At 37.1% G+C, this 18202-nt stretch overlaps 1 protein-coding gene across 1 annotated transcript in view; it reads right to left on the reverse strand.

The window, feature by feature from the left end:
- The window catches only part of KCTD8 (potassium channel tetramerization domain containing 8), a 93326-nt gene that overhangs the window by 65311 nt on the left and 9813 nt on the right, over nt 1-18202 (reverse strand). The window lies entirely within an intron of this gene.

An 18202-nucleotide genomic window follows, 5' to 3' on the forward strand; every position in this document is an offset into this window, starting at 1 on the left:
TTGGGAACCACTATGAAACACACAATATGACTGAAGACTGCTGCAGAAGTTTCTTCTAATTTGACTAAATAGTTTTTAATGTTTTTATTTACTCCTGGGAAATGTAGAATTCTGACAGACAACCCAGAGTGCTCATTCCACTCTAACACATACTAAATTAATAACTTCTCCTTCAAAATACTAATGTCTAAAAAATAATGTAATTAGTACTATTCTTTAACCTACCAAAAAAAGCATACTTTGCTTTTAAAACATTCAAATGTTCAAGAATTCTATGCAGCTAATTTTCTTGAATCACTAGAATAAAGTTCAGTAACAACAATATCCAAATCCAAGGCAACAGGCTATTACGTAAAAATTTAAAAATATATTTGAATCCAGGACAATTTAGATCCAAATATATTATGCAAAATCATTTTAACTCTAATGTATGTAGTTGTATGGCTACCATAGATAAAAGCACAGTTAAAAACATAATTAGACCAATCATTTTCTACAAAAAAATACGCTGCTGTTATCTCAGTAGGAGATAACCCTGGCCTTTAACTTGAAATAACCCTGCAAGTCACCTTCCTGATAAACAATGCAATATTAATATCACAGCTGGAAGCAGTTCTCTGAACACTCACAGCAGGTATCAAATTTGTCGCTTAATTTTTGTAGGAATAGTAGCATCCATTTCTAATGGATATCTTCAGCAGCAGGTAAGAGGAAAAAGTAGAGTCCAAGATATAATTAAAGTAATTTCATATTAAGCTAAGGGACAAAATTATCCACAGAGTAGCAAATATTAAATCATGAAAAGCATGAAAGTAGCAAATTATTCAAGCCACATTTTAATGGTATGATTAAAGATTTTTAGTTACCAGTAATAGAAAAATAAGCATATAAAAATTGTAAAAACCCAAATACCAGGGGAAACCCTTGTGTCTCTGTTCAGCTTACACTGAGATTCCAAGTCAAACTGCATGATTTATCATGGTGTCATGGATAAACTTTTAGGAGGGCCTGTTACGATAGGACAAGGGTAATTGTTTTACACTGAAGAAGGGTCAAATTAGATTAGAGATATGAAAGATTTTTTTTATATTGAGGGTGGTGAAACACTGGAGCAGGTTGCCCAGAGACGTGGTGTATGCTCAACCCCCTAGAAACATTCCAGGTCAGGTTGGATAGGCTCTGAGCAACTTGATTTGGTTGAAGATGTCCCTGCTCACTGCAGGTGGGTTGGAGTAGATGTCCTTTAAAAGACCCTTTCCAACTATATTATGATTCTATAACCCACCTTTTTTTTTTTTTAAGGAGATCTCTATTAAAAAAAATATGTATCAGTAACAATATTAAGCACTTTCTAGATTCTTAGAACACAAGAAACACTGTTTTCACTAGAAAAGGGCAAAAGCCTGACAGCTATTTCTTTGACTTTCAACACCACTAATGGCAAAATAACCATTCCACACCTTTTACTATGCACCAAGGTGAGAGGCTCTCTTTTTGACAAAAAGCACATTATTTGGTGACAGACTAAAAATCAAATGTAACAGAGATGTATAGCAAGCCATTTTGCTCAGTTACAAGACTATTCCAAATTGTATAGCCAAGGAATTATCTTGAAAAAAAACCCCCAAAAACTGTACTTATTGTAAGATTTCTATAACTAACATAATCGTCTGTTAGGAAGTTGTGATGAACGACAGCGAGTGTTATGCTGCTCTTTATTCTCAGCTTTATCTTACCTACAGTTCATTCTGGCATTCATCATGGCTTCTCTTACCTCCTGTTAACACTTGAGACAAAATCAGGGATTTGGTCTAATGAAAAAAAAATCAAAATAGAAAACTACATTTCCCAAGGAAAACCAAAACTGCTCTCAAAATTTGAAAAACTTGTTTCATGTTTCATGTTTGTGACAATCACATTGTAAGGAATTTTCTTTTACAGTATTTAGTTGTTTGGAAGTTTGTTGGGTTTTAAGTGTCCTCTGCTTCGTTACTATAGTAGCTCTTGCAATTTCAAAGAGCAAGGAGATTTTATAGCTACAGACTGCTCAGCAGTTTATGCACCAGAACAGTCAAAAAGAAACTTCTGAAATCCCATAGTCAGCAGCTCTAATCTATGTTTGCTTGTAATTCTACATAAAATAAAGTGAGATTAATGAGAATGTCAGCTGTCGCACCTGTCAGTGTTATATACTGATGGAATAAAAAAAACACCAAAAGTAGAGCCTGTGTGTTATAACACAATGATGTTTTGCTGCACAACCAAAAAATGCCAGTCAGTGATTTTCTGTTGCCATTCACAGAATCCTTCGTCCCAAATTTCTTTTTTAATCTTGGGTGTTGAGATCAGATACATATATGTTTACATACACACACACAAACACACACATACACATATATCATGTCCAAAAGTTATTCTTAAATGTATTCCCCAACACTAAACTTATATTTTTTAACAAACATAGGTTTATATTCTTATAAAAATAATGCAAAAAAACCCCAGTGAAGACTGACTGTCAAAAAATCTGCACAGTATGACAAACAACAGTGGATCTAAAGCAATACAAAAAGTGGGCTACTTGGCCCACTCAAGTAGCTACTAAAACCACATGTTAAAGAATAGTTTATAGGCAGGGAAGTGCTGGGTCCTGCACCTGAGTCACAACAACTCCCTGCAGTGTTACAGGCTGGGGGCAGAGTGGCTGGAAAGCTGATTGTCAGCAATGTGCCTGGGAGTGCTGGTTGACAGCAGCTGAACATGAGCCAGCTGGGCCCAGGAGGCCAAGAAGGCCAATGGCATCCTGGCCTGTGTCAGCAATGGTGTGGCCAGCAGGACCAGGACAGTGATTGTCTCTCTCTGCTTAGCACTGGTGAGGCTGCACCTCAAATCCTCTGTCCAGTTCTGGACCCCTCACTACAAAAAGGACATTGAGGGGCTGAAGCATGTCCAGAGAAAGGCAACAGAGCTGGGGAAGGGTCTGGAGCACAAGGCTTGTGAGGAGCAGCTGAGGAAGCTGGGGTTTTTTGGCTTGGAGAAAAAGAGGTTATTTTTACCATTCTCTACAACTACCTGAAACAAGGCTGTAGCCAGAAGGGGATTGGTCTCTTCTCCCAGGCAGCCAGCAATAAGATGAGTGGACATGGCCTCAGGTTGAACCAGAGGAAGTTAAGGTTGGACATCAACAGAAATTTTACAAAAGGGGTTTTTAAGGATTGGAATGGACTGCTTAGGGATGTGGCAGAGCCACCATCCCTGCAGGTGTTCAAGAAATGACTGGATGTGGCACTTAGTGCCATGGTCTAGTTGAAAAAGTCAAAGGTTGGATTCAGTGATCTTGGAGCTCTTTTACCACTTAAATAATTCTGTGAATTTATATTAAAAAAAAAAAAAAAAAAAAAGCAGCTCTGCATTTACCTGGCCACGCTGCCCTGTATCTATGGACTGTAGGGGCTGCAGCACGATTGCAACATGGTGGTAAAAAGACACAGCAGCTTAGAGACAAGAGAAAACACCCAGAAACAGAAGAGATCAAGAAAAATCTTCACAATAGAGGGTTCAGACAAGTTAATAAGCTAGGACCAGAAGATCATGAAGGAATCAAAGCAGTGTGAAATGTAATGGGGTGAAATGTAATACTACTACCAAGTGAACTGATTGCTGCACTAACGACAAGAAATTTCTCATCTGAAGAAAACAAGGCATGTGAAAGACATGACTATCTAATTGGATAAAATAATGTCTGCATGATTTGGCTTTGTGAAAATAATGAATGTTATCCTAAAATGTGTAAAAGCCACAGCAACAATAAAAGCTCATTAAATGTAATTTATATATACAATTCTCTCTTCAGAAAATGAACAGTTAAACAGAATCAGATGCAGAAAATACATCTACTAAAGATCAGTGGAATCAAAAACTAGCACATGACAAAATCACATCTTGTGCATCCTAGCAAACCAAAACACACAAAATATCTGATTGTTCTTTTAATGGAAGAAGATCTATGTAAATTGAAGCAGTAGCAGCACTTAAAAAGAATAAATTGACTAAAGCGAAGGCTGGACATTTTAAAGTGTTTTCTAACAAACAAAAGTAGTGATAGTGAACACAGTAATAGTTCCTAAATTCATGCAGATGTACATTTAAATTGATATAGGATGATGCACATTTACTTACAAACGCAAAATATTAGCTCTTTAGAATCTGGAACATCGCTCCCACACTTGCATCCTACTTTCCTACAAGCCAACTAGTAAAGCTGGAAGTTGCACAGAGAGAACAGTAAAAGAAAAAGCTAAAGGTCTCTCACTGGGTTACTAGAGAAAATCTGTTATTTTATCTTTACCCTTGGCCTTAAGATACAGAATGTGTTCCTAAATGAGGATTGAGAGAAGAAATATCCCATCTCACCCAATTCATATGATAATTGATTGCTTTCCTATAAAAGGAGATTTAAAGGAGATATATAAACGGATTATATATAAAATTGATCCACTACTAACCTGCAGAAGGGAAGACCTATCATGTGATAAGAGGAATATCTATCACTCCACTCCCACACAGCCACACTAGAAGGACCTGAGAATCTCTAATCTTTGCAGACCACACTACAATGACACAATCAATTATATTTTAGCTCACAGAAATAAAATTATTATTGTATCCCATTAATTTACATACTCTTTAAAGCAAAAAATTAATCAGACTGAGAGTGATTCCTAGCAGACCTCAGTTGGAGCTAATCCTTCATAGTCCTCCTCAGCAGAACTACTTGAACAACCATGAATGTGTGGGTTTGTGGCTGCTCTATTTGCAGGAATTATACCAGCTCCAGTTACTACTTTAGAGGGATTGCACTTCCAGAGAACAGAATAAGGAGCATCCTTACGTCATCAACTGGGCAACAAATATCACAAAGATTTACAATACCAATATTAAGAAAGAAAAATAAATAGGTTTTTAAACCTTACATACTAAGCTATGTTTTTCATAAGAGAACTGTAACAACATGAAGCTAAAGGTTGCTGCTCTCTTCACTAGGCTCTTCCATTAAATAAATACAGGAAATTAATAAAACTTCTGTGACAACGAGAAGTTAAACTGCCTCCATCTGTATGTCACTGATTGCTGCCTGTATTGCCATAAGGAGTCAGAACCCAGTAAAACTGAAGCAAAGTTCATTATGCCAGACTGGTCTACTCATACCAGAAAACAGAAGCATGTAATAAAATCAAACTTTTGCAAATATTCTATACATGTTACTATGGAAAATTAATAGGCAGTTTGTTAGGTTTTTTTTCCTTTTTCTTTTCATACATTTTCATTTACTAGAAAATGAAACAATGTCATAAAATCACTTAATCATTTTGGTTGGAAAAGACCTTTAATATCATGAAGTTAACCTGACAATGCCAAATTCACCACTGAGCTAAGTGTTTCAGGAAGATTCAAAATCTCTTGTAAAGTGAGGAGGTATGAGTATTATTAATTCAGTATTTATTTCCCTAAAAACAATCATACTCAGAAAGAAGTTCCACCCTCCAGTCAGGGGAAGGAGAATGACACACTCAGAGTACAAATTCAGCAACCCTTGCCTAAGGACTTTTGGCAAATGCTTCAAATAAAAATTAACATCACCCCCAACTTAAATGATTTTAAATGAAAACAAAAAGGAGGAAAAATACATGGTATGTGGTTTAAGAATGGAAGAAAATCTACAATGTGATTTGGAAAGAACATGCAGGAATTGGAGTTTTGTCTCTTCATTGTGTCAAACATATCTTCTCTAGCTGCTTTGAAAGATTTTTCAATTGGTCTCTCTGATGCCGTAAATAAATAGTGACTGGTACTAAAAGGTATAGATAAAAGCTAATGGAAGAGAATGTTTTAGGGTGGATGTTTCATTTTACAAGATTTAATTCCACTGATACTTTAAATGTCAAAGAGGAAAGTGAGTACACTAAGACCCAAAATGATAAATATCAGGCATGTCCATCAAAGTCCAAATTCCACAAGGAATGTGCTTGTGACTCCACTGTGTTCTGAGTTTTGTATAAGCAGTTGATCAATTAAGTCATTCTTAGCCATTTAGAAAATAAAAATGCTTTCTCTCACCTTGCCCTACTCTTGTTTTCAGCCTTCTATGTCTGCTGTGACTTTTTGTCTCTAAGAAGTATCTCACCACCCCTCCTTGGACACCAGCCTGCTTTGCCCATGCCCACCCCAGGCAACCCACTGCATCAAGAGGTCAGAAATAGAGAAGGGGGGAATGGCACAGCCAGTGCCAACATGCAGCATCCTAAACTGTAACAAGCTTCCAAAGGAAGAAAAGGAATAATTTTAATAGTGGTAAACAAGTTCCACAGGACCAGCCATTTTGGATATTTAAATTAAAATGACAGATCTGTTTTTGCCTTCTGTCTGTATACACTGCTGTGATCATTCAGATAAATATCCTGTGTCTTTTGTTGTTGACTTCTTAAGAAATAGCATGATGGAATATGATGTTCCCTTCCCCCTCAGACAACTCCTCTTGAATTTTAATGCTTCATGATTCTCTTGTCATCTTTGTAGAGAACAGTATTTTCCATAAACACTCACTTCAATATAAAATTTCACAAAGCTAAAATGACAATGAGGCAATGCTAAAATTACACACCTAAAACTGGAAAATCAAGTCCACAGGATACAGTACAAGTAATAGAAACAGCCAATAGATATTAAATTTTTAGGATTGCTTTTAAAATTCTTTTAATAGAGTAGCTTTCAAGCACAGTAAAATTGGCCATTTCCCTTTTATTTCTTAGAAGCTTTTTTAAAGATAAGAAAATTCACTACATAATGATGTAACAATATTAGCACAGATATTATTATATGTGGGAAGGATATCTACCTCAGTACCTTTGCTCCTATCATTAGACAGTACACTTACATAAGTTCTGATGACTTTCTGAAATAAGGTAGAAAGTTAAAAAACAAACAAAAAAAATGTACAAAAACATAGACTCCGACATCTTATTTAATCATTTGACTACTTTTTGTATGCCTGTCTGTCTTAAGAAATAAAAATGCACAAAGCTTTATCACTTGTGCACTGCAAGGCCAGCCCAATTTACCACATGCACCAACTTTTGAGTAGTATGCTTTGTCAATCCTCAGGTCTCCATATTAAAGAAGTGACATAACTGCTCAGCATCTGAAGGAAATAGGCATTTGCTAAATAAACAAAAATGACCCCTACACATAGATTTCCATAGTAGCCACAGCCTGCATGGGAAACTAGAGGGCTAAACACTTGCCTTGACCTACCTGGTGCAGGCATCTGCCTGTGCAGCAGGAAAACATTCACCAGAGAGCTGGGTTGGGGGGAACTTGGATATCCCAAGCCATCTTGCTGCCCAAAATCTCCTTTTTAAATTTTTTACAGAAATGGCTGCATCTGATGGGAAAGTGTCCTTATGCATCAGTGAGGGACCTGCACAAGCTGCTGACCAAGTGTCCTGACTGTGAACAACCCAGGGCAGTTGAAATGACAGCCTGAAAAATGCTGATCTGGCTATTGTTGTAGATCCCCCAGCAGAACATAGTCACTGAGCTCTGCAGACTATAGAGGTTTCTCACTTTTCCAGTTGCATCTCAATCTTCTCTCTAGCAAACAATTCAGGTTTTTTTAGCTGGACTGGGGATTTGTATCAGCAGCAGCAAAAAAAAAAAGTAGTAAATGATTTGGAGTATGCTGCAGAATTTTACTCATTAATGTAGTAAATTAAGAAAACATAAACAGTGAAATTACATAATTCAGCCCCTGTTTTTAAAAAACCCTATGAACTAAAAGTAAAAGAAGGAAGCATAGCATTTTATAAAGAAAATACCAATCTTTAGTTTCTATTGTGGCACACAAAGAACTTGCAGTTCTTCAGACCAGCACGTGACCATAAGAAGTTAACATTCCACTTAAGGAATGCCAGCAAGGGAACCAGGTGCTTTCCCTATGTGTGGCATGATGGAAATGAGAAAACAAAGACAATTAAGAAACAACCAAAGCTGATGTCTTCTAAAGTTTTTAACTCTGCTACAAATGAAACAGAATGTGCTAGAGTGGACTAAATACAAAAATCCCACAGTCTTCAACTGCTGGTAGAACATATTCCAGACAGAAAAAATTGTAGGAGAAAACAGAGCTTTTTTAAATACCAGTAATAAAAACAAACACCCTGCCACCCCTCCCCCCCAAAAAACTGAGAAAAGAAATGTAAAAGAAAAACAGCATCACAGTGGAAAGCATAAAGAATTAATTTATAAGCCTCTGAAGAGGAGTATGACCAGTATGACCCAGCAATGTGCATTCACAGCCCAGAAAGCCATCCTGTACATCTTGATCCTCCCTCCTCTTGGGATTTCTATCAGCTGAACACAACTGGAATCATGAGTGGTAGTTAATGTTCGTTCTTTTCCGTACCTTTTCTGCTTTTGTTTTTTTTTCTAACTATGTCTTCTCAGAATTTTGAGTAACATTTTGAGAAACTTGAAGTTAGATGGGCTTGGAGTTTGCTAAATTGAAAGGGCTAATCTAATGTTTTGTGGAATGTTTTAAGTTGATTGAATGCTGCTCAAAAGCTTTTTTCTGATTTTCTAAGTTGCCACTAAAGGGGTTTTTTGTTGTTTTGACCTCTTGAGAGTATCCTGTTGGTGCTTCTCCCATGCATCTAACTCAGAATACATAAAAAAAAGTAAGCACTTTTAAGTGTCTCATCAAGTGAGGTTTTAGTAGCCTTACTGCCAGTTGGGACAAGTCCAAAATCAAGCTGATCACAGGGCTGAAGCACCTCTCCTAGAAGGACAGGTTGAGAAACTTTGGGGGCCGTTCAGCCTGGAGAAGAGAAGGCTCCAGGGAGAACCTTATAGCACCTTGCAGTACATCAAGGGGACCTGCAGGAAAGCTGGAGAGGGACTTTCTACAAGAACATGTGATGATAGGACTAGGGGGGATGACTTTAAATTGAAAGAGAGTAGGTTTAGATGAGAATGAGGTATTGAGGAAAATTTTTTCACTGGATGGTGAGGCACTAGAACAGGTTGCCCAGAGAAGCTGTGGATGCCCCACCCCTAGAAGTGTTAAAGACCAGGTTGGATGGGACTTTGAGCAGCGTGGTCTAGTAAAAGGTGTCCCTGCTCATTAATGTCACTTCCAGTGCAAATCATTCCGTAATGGCAAGAGAAGAAAAAAAGCTGAATATGTCCAAGTAAGGGAGAGGAAAAAATCAGGAAGACAGCAGGAGTACTTAATGAGCATTTTTCAAGAGTATCTGACAAGAAAAGCCATTCAAAATTGAATTTATGATTAAGATGCTTCTCTGAAGTCCAGTGAGTCAGAAGGATATCTTCCAGGCAATGGTTGAAGTAATTCAAGTGCAATCCACAAGATTGTGGAAAATGCATCCTTGACCAAGAGGATGGCATAAAAGCTGCAATGAAAAGCGTTAACATTAATTTGGCAAGAGTGGCAGCTCTCTTATTCCTGTGGTGAAGTTACATTTTTAGAATCAGGAGGCCAACAAAATAGTGGGATAGGGAAGCAGCAGTACAAACCCATAAGCAGCACTAGCTAAAAAGAACATCTTGAATGTTTTCTTCATGAATGCCTGATTATCAAAACTAGACAGAGTTGGCATCCTGTTTGGGTTTGTTTTTCAGGAACACAGAGTAAATCCAAGAAAACAATCTAGAAGAGCACAATCATTTTTTTATGAAATAGAAGTTTTATTCAGAGGTGTTTACATTTAACAAACAAGAGTAATCCTTATGGCTTACAAAGTCCAGTTCAGGAAGACAAACCTTCTGCTTTCAATTAAATCATGAATATGGGTAAAGAAAAATCACTTGGGTGGTTCAAAGTATGCTGGCATTCGTTTGTTCTTCAGATTCAATCAGATTCAAGAATGTATGAGCAAGATAAAAATCTTCTATTAGAGTGAACTTCTCTCAGCTTGCATGAACAGCAACAACAACAAAAAAAGATGTTTCCTTCTGTTTTGCAAAGTGCTGGGCAAGGCTGATTAAAAAAAGAAGAGGAAAATGGCTACAGAATGGCTACAGGTATCCCGTGGGCCTCCCTACTCTCTATAATCCAGTCTCAAAAACTCTGTGCTCTGGAAGACTGAAACTCCTTGTACCAACGGAAAATCCCAGCTTTACCATCCACCACAAGATGAAAGAGAACCAACCAAAACAGAGCACAAAAAAAAATCAACAGTAACATCCCTAAGTTCAAATTTCTGCATAATACTGTCCATATAAATATTTTTTTTCTCAAAAAAATCTTTGTCATTCTTTCTACTGATGTGAAGAAGCCTACTTAGAAGGCAAGTTTCTGCTTTATGAAAACCTCTGACGGAAGATATTTATATTCAAATTCAGAAAGAAAAAATCCCTTTTGCAAAATGAATAGGTACCTCCCTTGACAATCTAACCTGGAAGTTAAAAAACTCATCTGGGAAGTGGGAAGTCTATATTCAACCATTTGTTCTTTCTGATTTAAAGAACTAGCAACTTCTACCTCCCACATAACTGCCCCAAGACTGAGGCTCATTTTCCCGCACCAAATTCCAACTTAGAACCATTTGTTGTTTCCCCTAACTAGCAAGGAATCATCTACGCAGTACTATCAAATACAATCTGAATTGCACTTTTATAGTTAGCCATCTGCATCTTCTGCTCTGGCAGAGTTGTGTAATAAATTATAGACAAGACTATCACTTTCTGTGACATGCAAAAAGCGACAGCAAATAGTAGCAAATTTTGAAAAAATATTCCGTTTCTGTGAATGCTGCAGAGGAAGACTGATAAACATTTATTTGGCCTGCCTTCCTTCCAGCAGCATTAATTAAATTTCAGCTATGACAGATACAGTAAAAAAGTAAGAGAAAATTTGTTTTCCTGTATTTCGATTTGGTTTTATCCAGCTCATTCAGAAGTGATGTAGCAAAAAAAAAATCTGAATAAATAAGCCAGAAGCTGCATGCAGTGAAGTCCCAGGAGACACCAAGTTAAGTTAAATTTTCTTTAAGAAAATTTATTCATGGCAGTATGCTTCCCAGCCTCAGGCAAGAGCCTTCCAGATTCTTAAATGTTTAACTCCAATGAAAAAGGTGAAGGTATTGCATCAAATTCACCTTTTTGAAGTATAAATTGGACTGAAACTTGAAACCATCTTATTTTTGAACAAACCATACAATGAGAATATTCTTCATAAATTTTATAAAGAGGAAATGTCTTTGACAACTCTCAACCTTATAATTTTGGGGGTTTTTTTCAGGTGCTTTGATACCTTCTTTCAGCTACTTCTCACATAGTCAATCAATCCTATGTCAGGTCTCTTCTTTTTTTTTTTCCCTACTCTTGTATTTTAAGGTATTTAATTTCTCCTGATAATGATACATCTATTACTTTTGTCTTCACTGCAGAATCTCTTGGTATTTATTGTTTTAAAAACTCCTGTCTCCTCTTTTCAGAGGATTAACTGGAGGTTTTCTTTCAAGAAGGTTGAAAATATGAACAATAGAGTCACCTGCTTGTTTTAAAACCCCTCTGTTTTCAAATACCGCATCCATAAATTTTAAACATTGTTTCCTAATTTAAAATTGAACTCCAACTACAAATTTCCAGCTTTTAGCCTTCACCTACTCCTGCCACATTTACTCTTCCAGAGCCCATTTGTTTCTAATCACGGTGTCCCCTCATTCCAAAGACCTTTCAGTTAAAATACATCAAGTCAGCAAACTTTCAGTCTTTCAACTAACACGCAGTCCAGGATTGCATCCCAGCTTATAGGTGGAATTATGAGACCAGGCAGTGTTCCAGCACTAAAACAGCAACATCTAGGTGCACCCCAGCACCTCTCAGCTCTACACTACCACCCCTCCAGCACCTGGTTTTCTTGGAAAGAGAAGGAAGCTGTGTTTTCTCTCACTGACTTCTCAGTATAGACAACATATGGCTCAAAACTGTGAGGCAATCTGCTCAGAGTCTGGCTGCACTCTCAGCTCTAACTCAATACAGCCTTTCACTTGAAGTTTCTATGAATGCAATTCCTTGGGGACAGCATTGAAAGACAGCCCCAGTTCATCTCACATCCAGCCAATGCAAGCCTGGATCAATCAGCTTGAATAGACTCCCATTTGTACAAAGAAAAAGGGGTAAAAATTTGCATTTTTCTTGGCCCATCTATATGTAGTTCATCAAAATCCAGTCTCCCACCTGCAATTCTTTAAGCTACATATGTAGAAGGAAACAGAAGGATTTCTTCCCCCCTGGATAAATTAAATCAATTCCCCTGTCATGCACTAGTGCTAAGGCACTGCCATCTAGCGTGGAAAATCAATATAACAAAGAAAGAGGAAAAACAGAAAAAAAAAAAAAAAAAGATAAAGAGCATTTACAAAAAGGCCGATGAAATTCTACTGACTTCCATCAATTTTGAATACTCACTCATGATATTCATAACATTCATCATTCCACTTTACGGTAAAGCACAGAAACCCTCCCTTTTAAGGAAAATCCCTGACCTGATAGGCTGCCAGGAATAGATTCCATTTGATGGTACTGCATCATGTCAGACAAACTCAGCAGAGCCCTTAGTCCCAGTAGCCTCATTTGGTGTAACCCTGTGAAACTAAAATTCTGCAGCATTTAATGGTAGGAATCTCTCGGTAGAAAAGAGCTTTTTCTTAATTGCCACATATTTCACTGCAAATTTACAGTTTCAAGACTTGATTTTCTAAATCATGTTATATGGAAAGAATGGCAACGTAGCAATCTGCAAGACCAGAAAATCAGAAATTTTTGGATTTTGCCACTTTGTGTACTAGCTGAAGATTTTCTCTTTCCTTCCAAACGTTCCTGTCCATTCCAGTCCCAGTTTCCTTTGTTTTATATCCTGCGAAATTACCTACAATTGCTCAATGAACATGCAAAGGATTTGACCTGTTTCGCTTGGACCAGCTTTGCACAGATGAAGTACACATAACACGTGCCAATGGAGCACAGATAGGATAAATTTACAAAAGTTGCAGAGCCTTCATAAAGACCAGTGATTATAAACACCTTTACATTATTTAGTACTTCTACAACTTGCTGTAATCTCTGTATTACAACCGTTATGATCCAGAATTTTAAACACTTGAGTGACACTGTTGTTGACTTCTTTCTGTAGCAAGATAGTTTTGTTTGGCTGGTGCAGATATTCTCTATCATCCTGAACAAAACCCCCTTTAGAATACAAGCTACATCAATGACTGAAAGTTCACACAACACAAGCCAAAGGGGTTTTAACTCCGTGTCACTTGAGTTTTGATTTATATCTAATGTGGACATAGAGGGACAGACCAGCTGACACCATCAAGACATCCAGATGTTCTCTAAGTGGATGTAGGTGAGGTCATAACAAGGGTAGCTCTACCAATCTGCCCAATCCCTCTATCGCAATAACTAGAGATGGAAATACACAATGTCTTTAACAACATATGCCCCATCTAGAAGAATAACTTTTGAGAAGAAAACATATTACTCTGGGCATAACTGACACAATTTCATTGATGTTTTGACAACCTACAACTGACATAAGAACTTACTTAAGATCTTAATTATGCTGCTTCTCTAAGACCATGTATCTATATTTATCTATTAGGTGTCACACAAAGCAAGCAATATTTCTGTTTTAATTTGTTGCCATAAGGGAATTTTTAACAGCACAAAGAACCTTCAGCTACATCATTTAGGCAATTTTTCAGTAATGTGGGAAAAGCAAGAGGAATATCCAACATTTTTTTATAATCCTAGTTACTAGAGCCTTATGTTCTCTTCTTACATTAAAATTTCAAGAAGAAGATAATTTAAACTGCTGAAATATCCTAATAATTAACTATCTTGTATTTACTCTATGCATCCATTCCACAGTGTATTGCTAACAAATAACTCCATATTTTTCATATTTCCTTTACCATTATTTTTAATAGTAAAATAAGGCTACCAAAATAATCCTCTTCAGCATTTTTGCAGTTGCTACATAAACTGATTCAAGCTATGCTAGGGGAAAAATAGAGAGGCTGAAAAACAGCAGCAAAAAAATATGTCACAATAAAGGAACTCAACACTGATTAAAACCATCAAAATGGAGAGAAACCCAAAGAAATACAAGGCAGTCTGTCACCTTTGTAAGAGACAGCACCAGAATCTCTCTAAAGAATGACAATAAAAATTATTAGTTTTAAACAGTGGTGATTTTCTAGATTTGTGAGAATTCTTTCTCGAAGCAACATGTGATAAACAACTACAGTGCGATCCAAAATGCAGGGGTTTTTTACTTTTTCAGATACTTTCTTAACTGTGGCCTGCCTATTTAACGTTCTGCGGTCTTGAGTTTGGGCCAGAAAGTCCTATAAGAAACTTTGTCCTGAAGCTGTTGTTTCCATTCTGATAGGACACACTGATGTAAGTAAAAAGACAACACAAAGCTAAAGCTTTGAAGTTTTTGACTTTGAGAATAATCAGAATTTATAGCTTCCCAGCTTCTACTTGATTTACCCGCAGCAGTTCACTTCTCCTTTTCTGAGAAGTGTTTTCAAATAGCCAATGTCAATGTAAATCACATCAAAGAGAGCCACAAGGTAACTTAGGAGCAGTCCAACCTCCTGCTCAAAAGCACAGTCAGTTATGAGGTTGGATCAGGTTAGCAGGGCTTGATCCAGACAAGTCCTGAAAGCCTCAAAGGATGCACAACATGCACAGCATCACTGCACAGACTGTTCCAACACCTCCTTAATGGAGGAAATGTTTTGCCTTTTATCAAGGAACTTTTAAGTCTATTAGGAAGCTTGAAGGCTGAGTGTTACGTGCCTGCCACACGTAACATTTAACACTTAATTTCCTGATCCACAGTTTAAAACCATATACCTTTTTGAACAGAAATTATGGTAACATGCTCTGGACCAGCAGTAATCATCTAGTATTATTATCAAGTGACTGCTTGATAATAAAGTAAATAGCTTTTACTAGCATTGCTTTTACTGTTACACACAGACTTAATTGAGCAAATTAATGAATGAGAGCTAACCACTGCTAGAAATCAAGGTGAACTTCAATAAAATATCAATTTCTGGATTGCTAAACCTATGCTATAACCACAGGATAAGGAAGGAAAGAAATAAGTGTGGTTTATTGCTAGTCACAGAGGTGATAAGAAAAACTAAATTTTCCAAACCAGCAGTATAAATTCAAATTTGTCTATGCCTGCTGCTTGCCTGGTACTCACAGTGCAGATGGAAATTTTCATTGAACTTGACTGGCTTTTCTGAAAATACATTCAAGATGGAAAGCATTGATTTGGAGGTCAATTTTTGTCTCATATTATTCTCAAATGTGATTCATTACATGGTTCATTAAAAAGATTAACTATTTTTTCTCGTAATCCCACTATGATGATACAGGATAATCCTGATTTCAAAATCATGTATTAAAATATTTTAAAAAAATAAAGGATATCTTCTCAATGTTCAGAATATTTTTACTGTGTTCAAAAAATGCAGCTAAGCAACTACTCTGGGTTCCTTTGTACATTTATGCATCCTGTGTGACAATACAAAAAGTCCTGCATACAGCATTAATATTAATTATAAATGAAACATTCTGCCATAATCTAAAAAGCAAATAACTTTCCCCATTTTTTAAAAAAATTTCAGTTACCTATTGCTTATAACAACTGCTTCTGTCCTTCCATACTTTGCAGACAAATAAAGAATATTCAGATTAACTATATTAAGTTTGAGGTTGCTATTGAATTTAAGCTGATTCAGCAGCATGGTTGCAGGAACACAAAGGGTGTGCCATACCACTGCAAAATTATTAGTTAGATGCAACTCTGGTCCTACTGTTGCTGCCTTTGACCAAGAACCCTTTGGTTTTCCTGCAAAAATATAACTCAAGGAGTTATTTCTCATGTATTTTGTGCTCTAACAAGTTTTTAAATTGTGGAATGCCCCACCCTGACTCATTGCTCTGGCACTGAAGCAGACCTGTGATTATGGCACCTGGCCAGAGGTCCTTGGAGGATGCAGCTCTTGCCTTATTTGCTGCTATTCACAGAGGGCAGACATGGCCTCTGTGAATACCAGCAAATATATATATATACACCCCTGGGACACCCTCAGGGCTGCACCAGCCCTGACAGACCTGCCCAGGACCCATTCCAGCTGTGACCCCTGGGGATGGCACACCCCAAGCAGCAGCACAGACACCCTCCAGCTCCCCTCTCCAGTTCCCCGTGGCCTTAGAGCCACCTTGCCAAGTCCACCCAAAAGCACCATGAGCACACACCATAACCTTTTGGCAAGGGTGACCGATGTTCAGCCTTGCTCCTAAGTCCATGTCAGACCCCTCAAATCAGAAAAGCAAAACCATCTTCTGAAGACAAGGACTTGCACAGGCCACACAGCTTTTATTCATGGCATCCCTAGAAATGGGATTTAGGAAGGAAGCACTGCCAGGAGACAGTCATTGGGGAACTGATTAGACAGCATTTAACCTAATCTTCTCTGCCATGAGCACATTCTGCTTCCTGTAATCAAATGTGATCACAGATGCAATTATTTAGGGGCATAATTCCACCAATTTAGACACCAAAGTACTTCAGCTACAAGTGGAAAAATAAATACTGAAAGTAGAGGAATAAAAATGTGCATTGTTCAGCTGGAGGCTGAACTACTAGACCACTAAAAGTTATATGAAGATATAAACTTAGCAGGTTATGAAGTAAAACTTCAAAAATTCCAATAATCTTCAAATATCTAAATAACAAACAGTTCTGAAAAGTTTGTCCCTTCTATCCTAAAGAATTGCAAGGTTATTCTGAAGGTAAAGTATGTAATTATCTGCTACTCTATATGGTTTGGGGGGAACAAAACCACGCAGACTGTGTCTCTGTCTACAAGATTTAGAGAGGTTATATTCATTTCCTGTATCCCCAGAAACAAACTGACAGTGTGAAGGTGATAAATTTATATTTGCAAGCTATGGCAACATTAAGAGAGGTAAACAAGCACAGCTTTCTGAGGGACTGGTAACAGAAAACTGAAGTCTATGGGTCCTGGGAAAGTAAAAATTCCAAGCAGGATTGCTAATTACAGTGCTCTTAGCTCAATTTCTTAAAGATTTTTGTTTTACTCTTTAAATGTGATAAGGTTTAACTACACATACAGATTCTGAAAACTCCTTCTCCAAAGAAGGGGTATTTCAAATGGCTAAGTCATGCAGAAAGGCACGCGTGGGATTTGATGCCAAAATTTTGAAATTATAAGAGGACAGAAACAACCTTGCTTGAACAACAGTCCCATTCTCTCTTGCATCATATATAACCAAATTAATTTGTTTCTTCTTTTTTCCCCCTGAAGTGCATGTAGCTTCAGCAATATTGATCACATTTCTACAAAGCTGTATAATGGTATTTTTAGAAGGACAGAATGAGTGATATTTATATTACCAAACACTGCAATGAGACAAAAATAGATGGAAAGACAAGAGTAGCCATGCCTCTGCTTTGTTTCAGAACTGCTCAAAAGCCACAGTAGGCATTAACAACAGAAATAGTAACAGCTGTCTGAAAAGAACAATACTGAGAAGTGGCTGCCCATAAAAGAGTGACTGTGAGAAAACAGGAAAAGAAAATGTGTTTACCAAAAGAAAATAGCAAAAAGTGTTGTTTAGTTTTAATCTTTCTCCACTGTATTATCTACACATTATACTGATTAAATTGTTGGCACTCAATTTTACTGATTTATTTTCTCTGCCTTCCAGCCTTTCTGTAGCTGATTTTCATTTTTTTTTTTTTTTGTACCATGAGTTTCAATGAGAATGAAAAAAAAACTTGGATTAAGAACAAGAGCGTTAGAGAATACTTCTGTATACACAAAATGGACATTTGTCGTTACTCTCATGGTTTCGCAGGTATGGTGGTTTTAATGATGATTTGAGTAACAAAAGGGGAAATCTCATTTAATTAAACTGTTAGTAAGAGGTTATGAAAGTAACCCTTTTGCAGAAAAATTATTTATATCATCATGAATATATGCAATACTGGGCCTTTTTGCTCCTATCATTAAATAAAGAGTTTCACAGATCCCTGTGACATATATAAAATACTGACTGATACAAA

This window comes from Chamaea fasciata, unplaced genomic scaffold (assembly GCF_029207755.1).
Source record: "Chamaea fasciata isolate MVZ Bird 193981 ecotype frontalis unplaced genomic scaffold, bChaFas1.0.hap1 SCAF_6, whole genome shotgun sequence".
NCBI classification, from domain to species: Eukaryota; Metazoa; Chordata; class Aves; order Passeriformes; family Sylviidae; genus Chamaea; species Chamaea fasciata.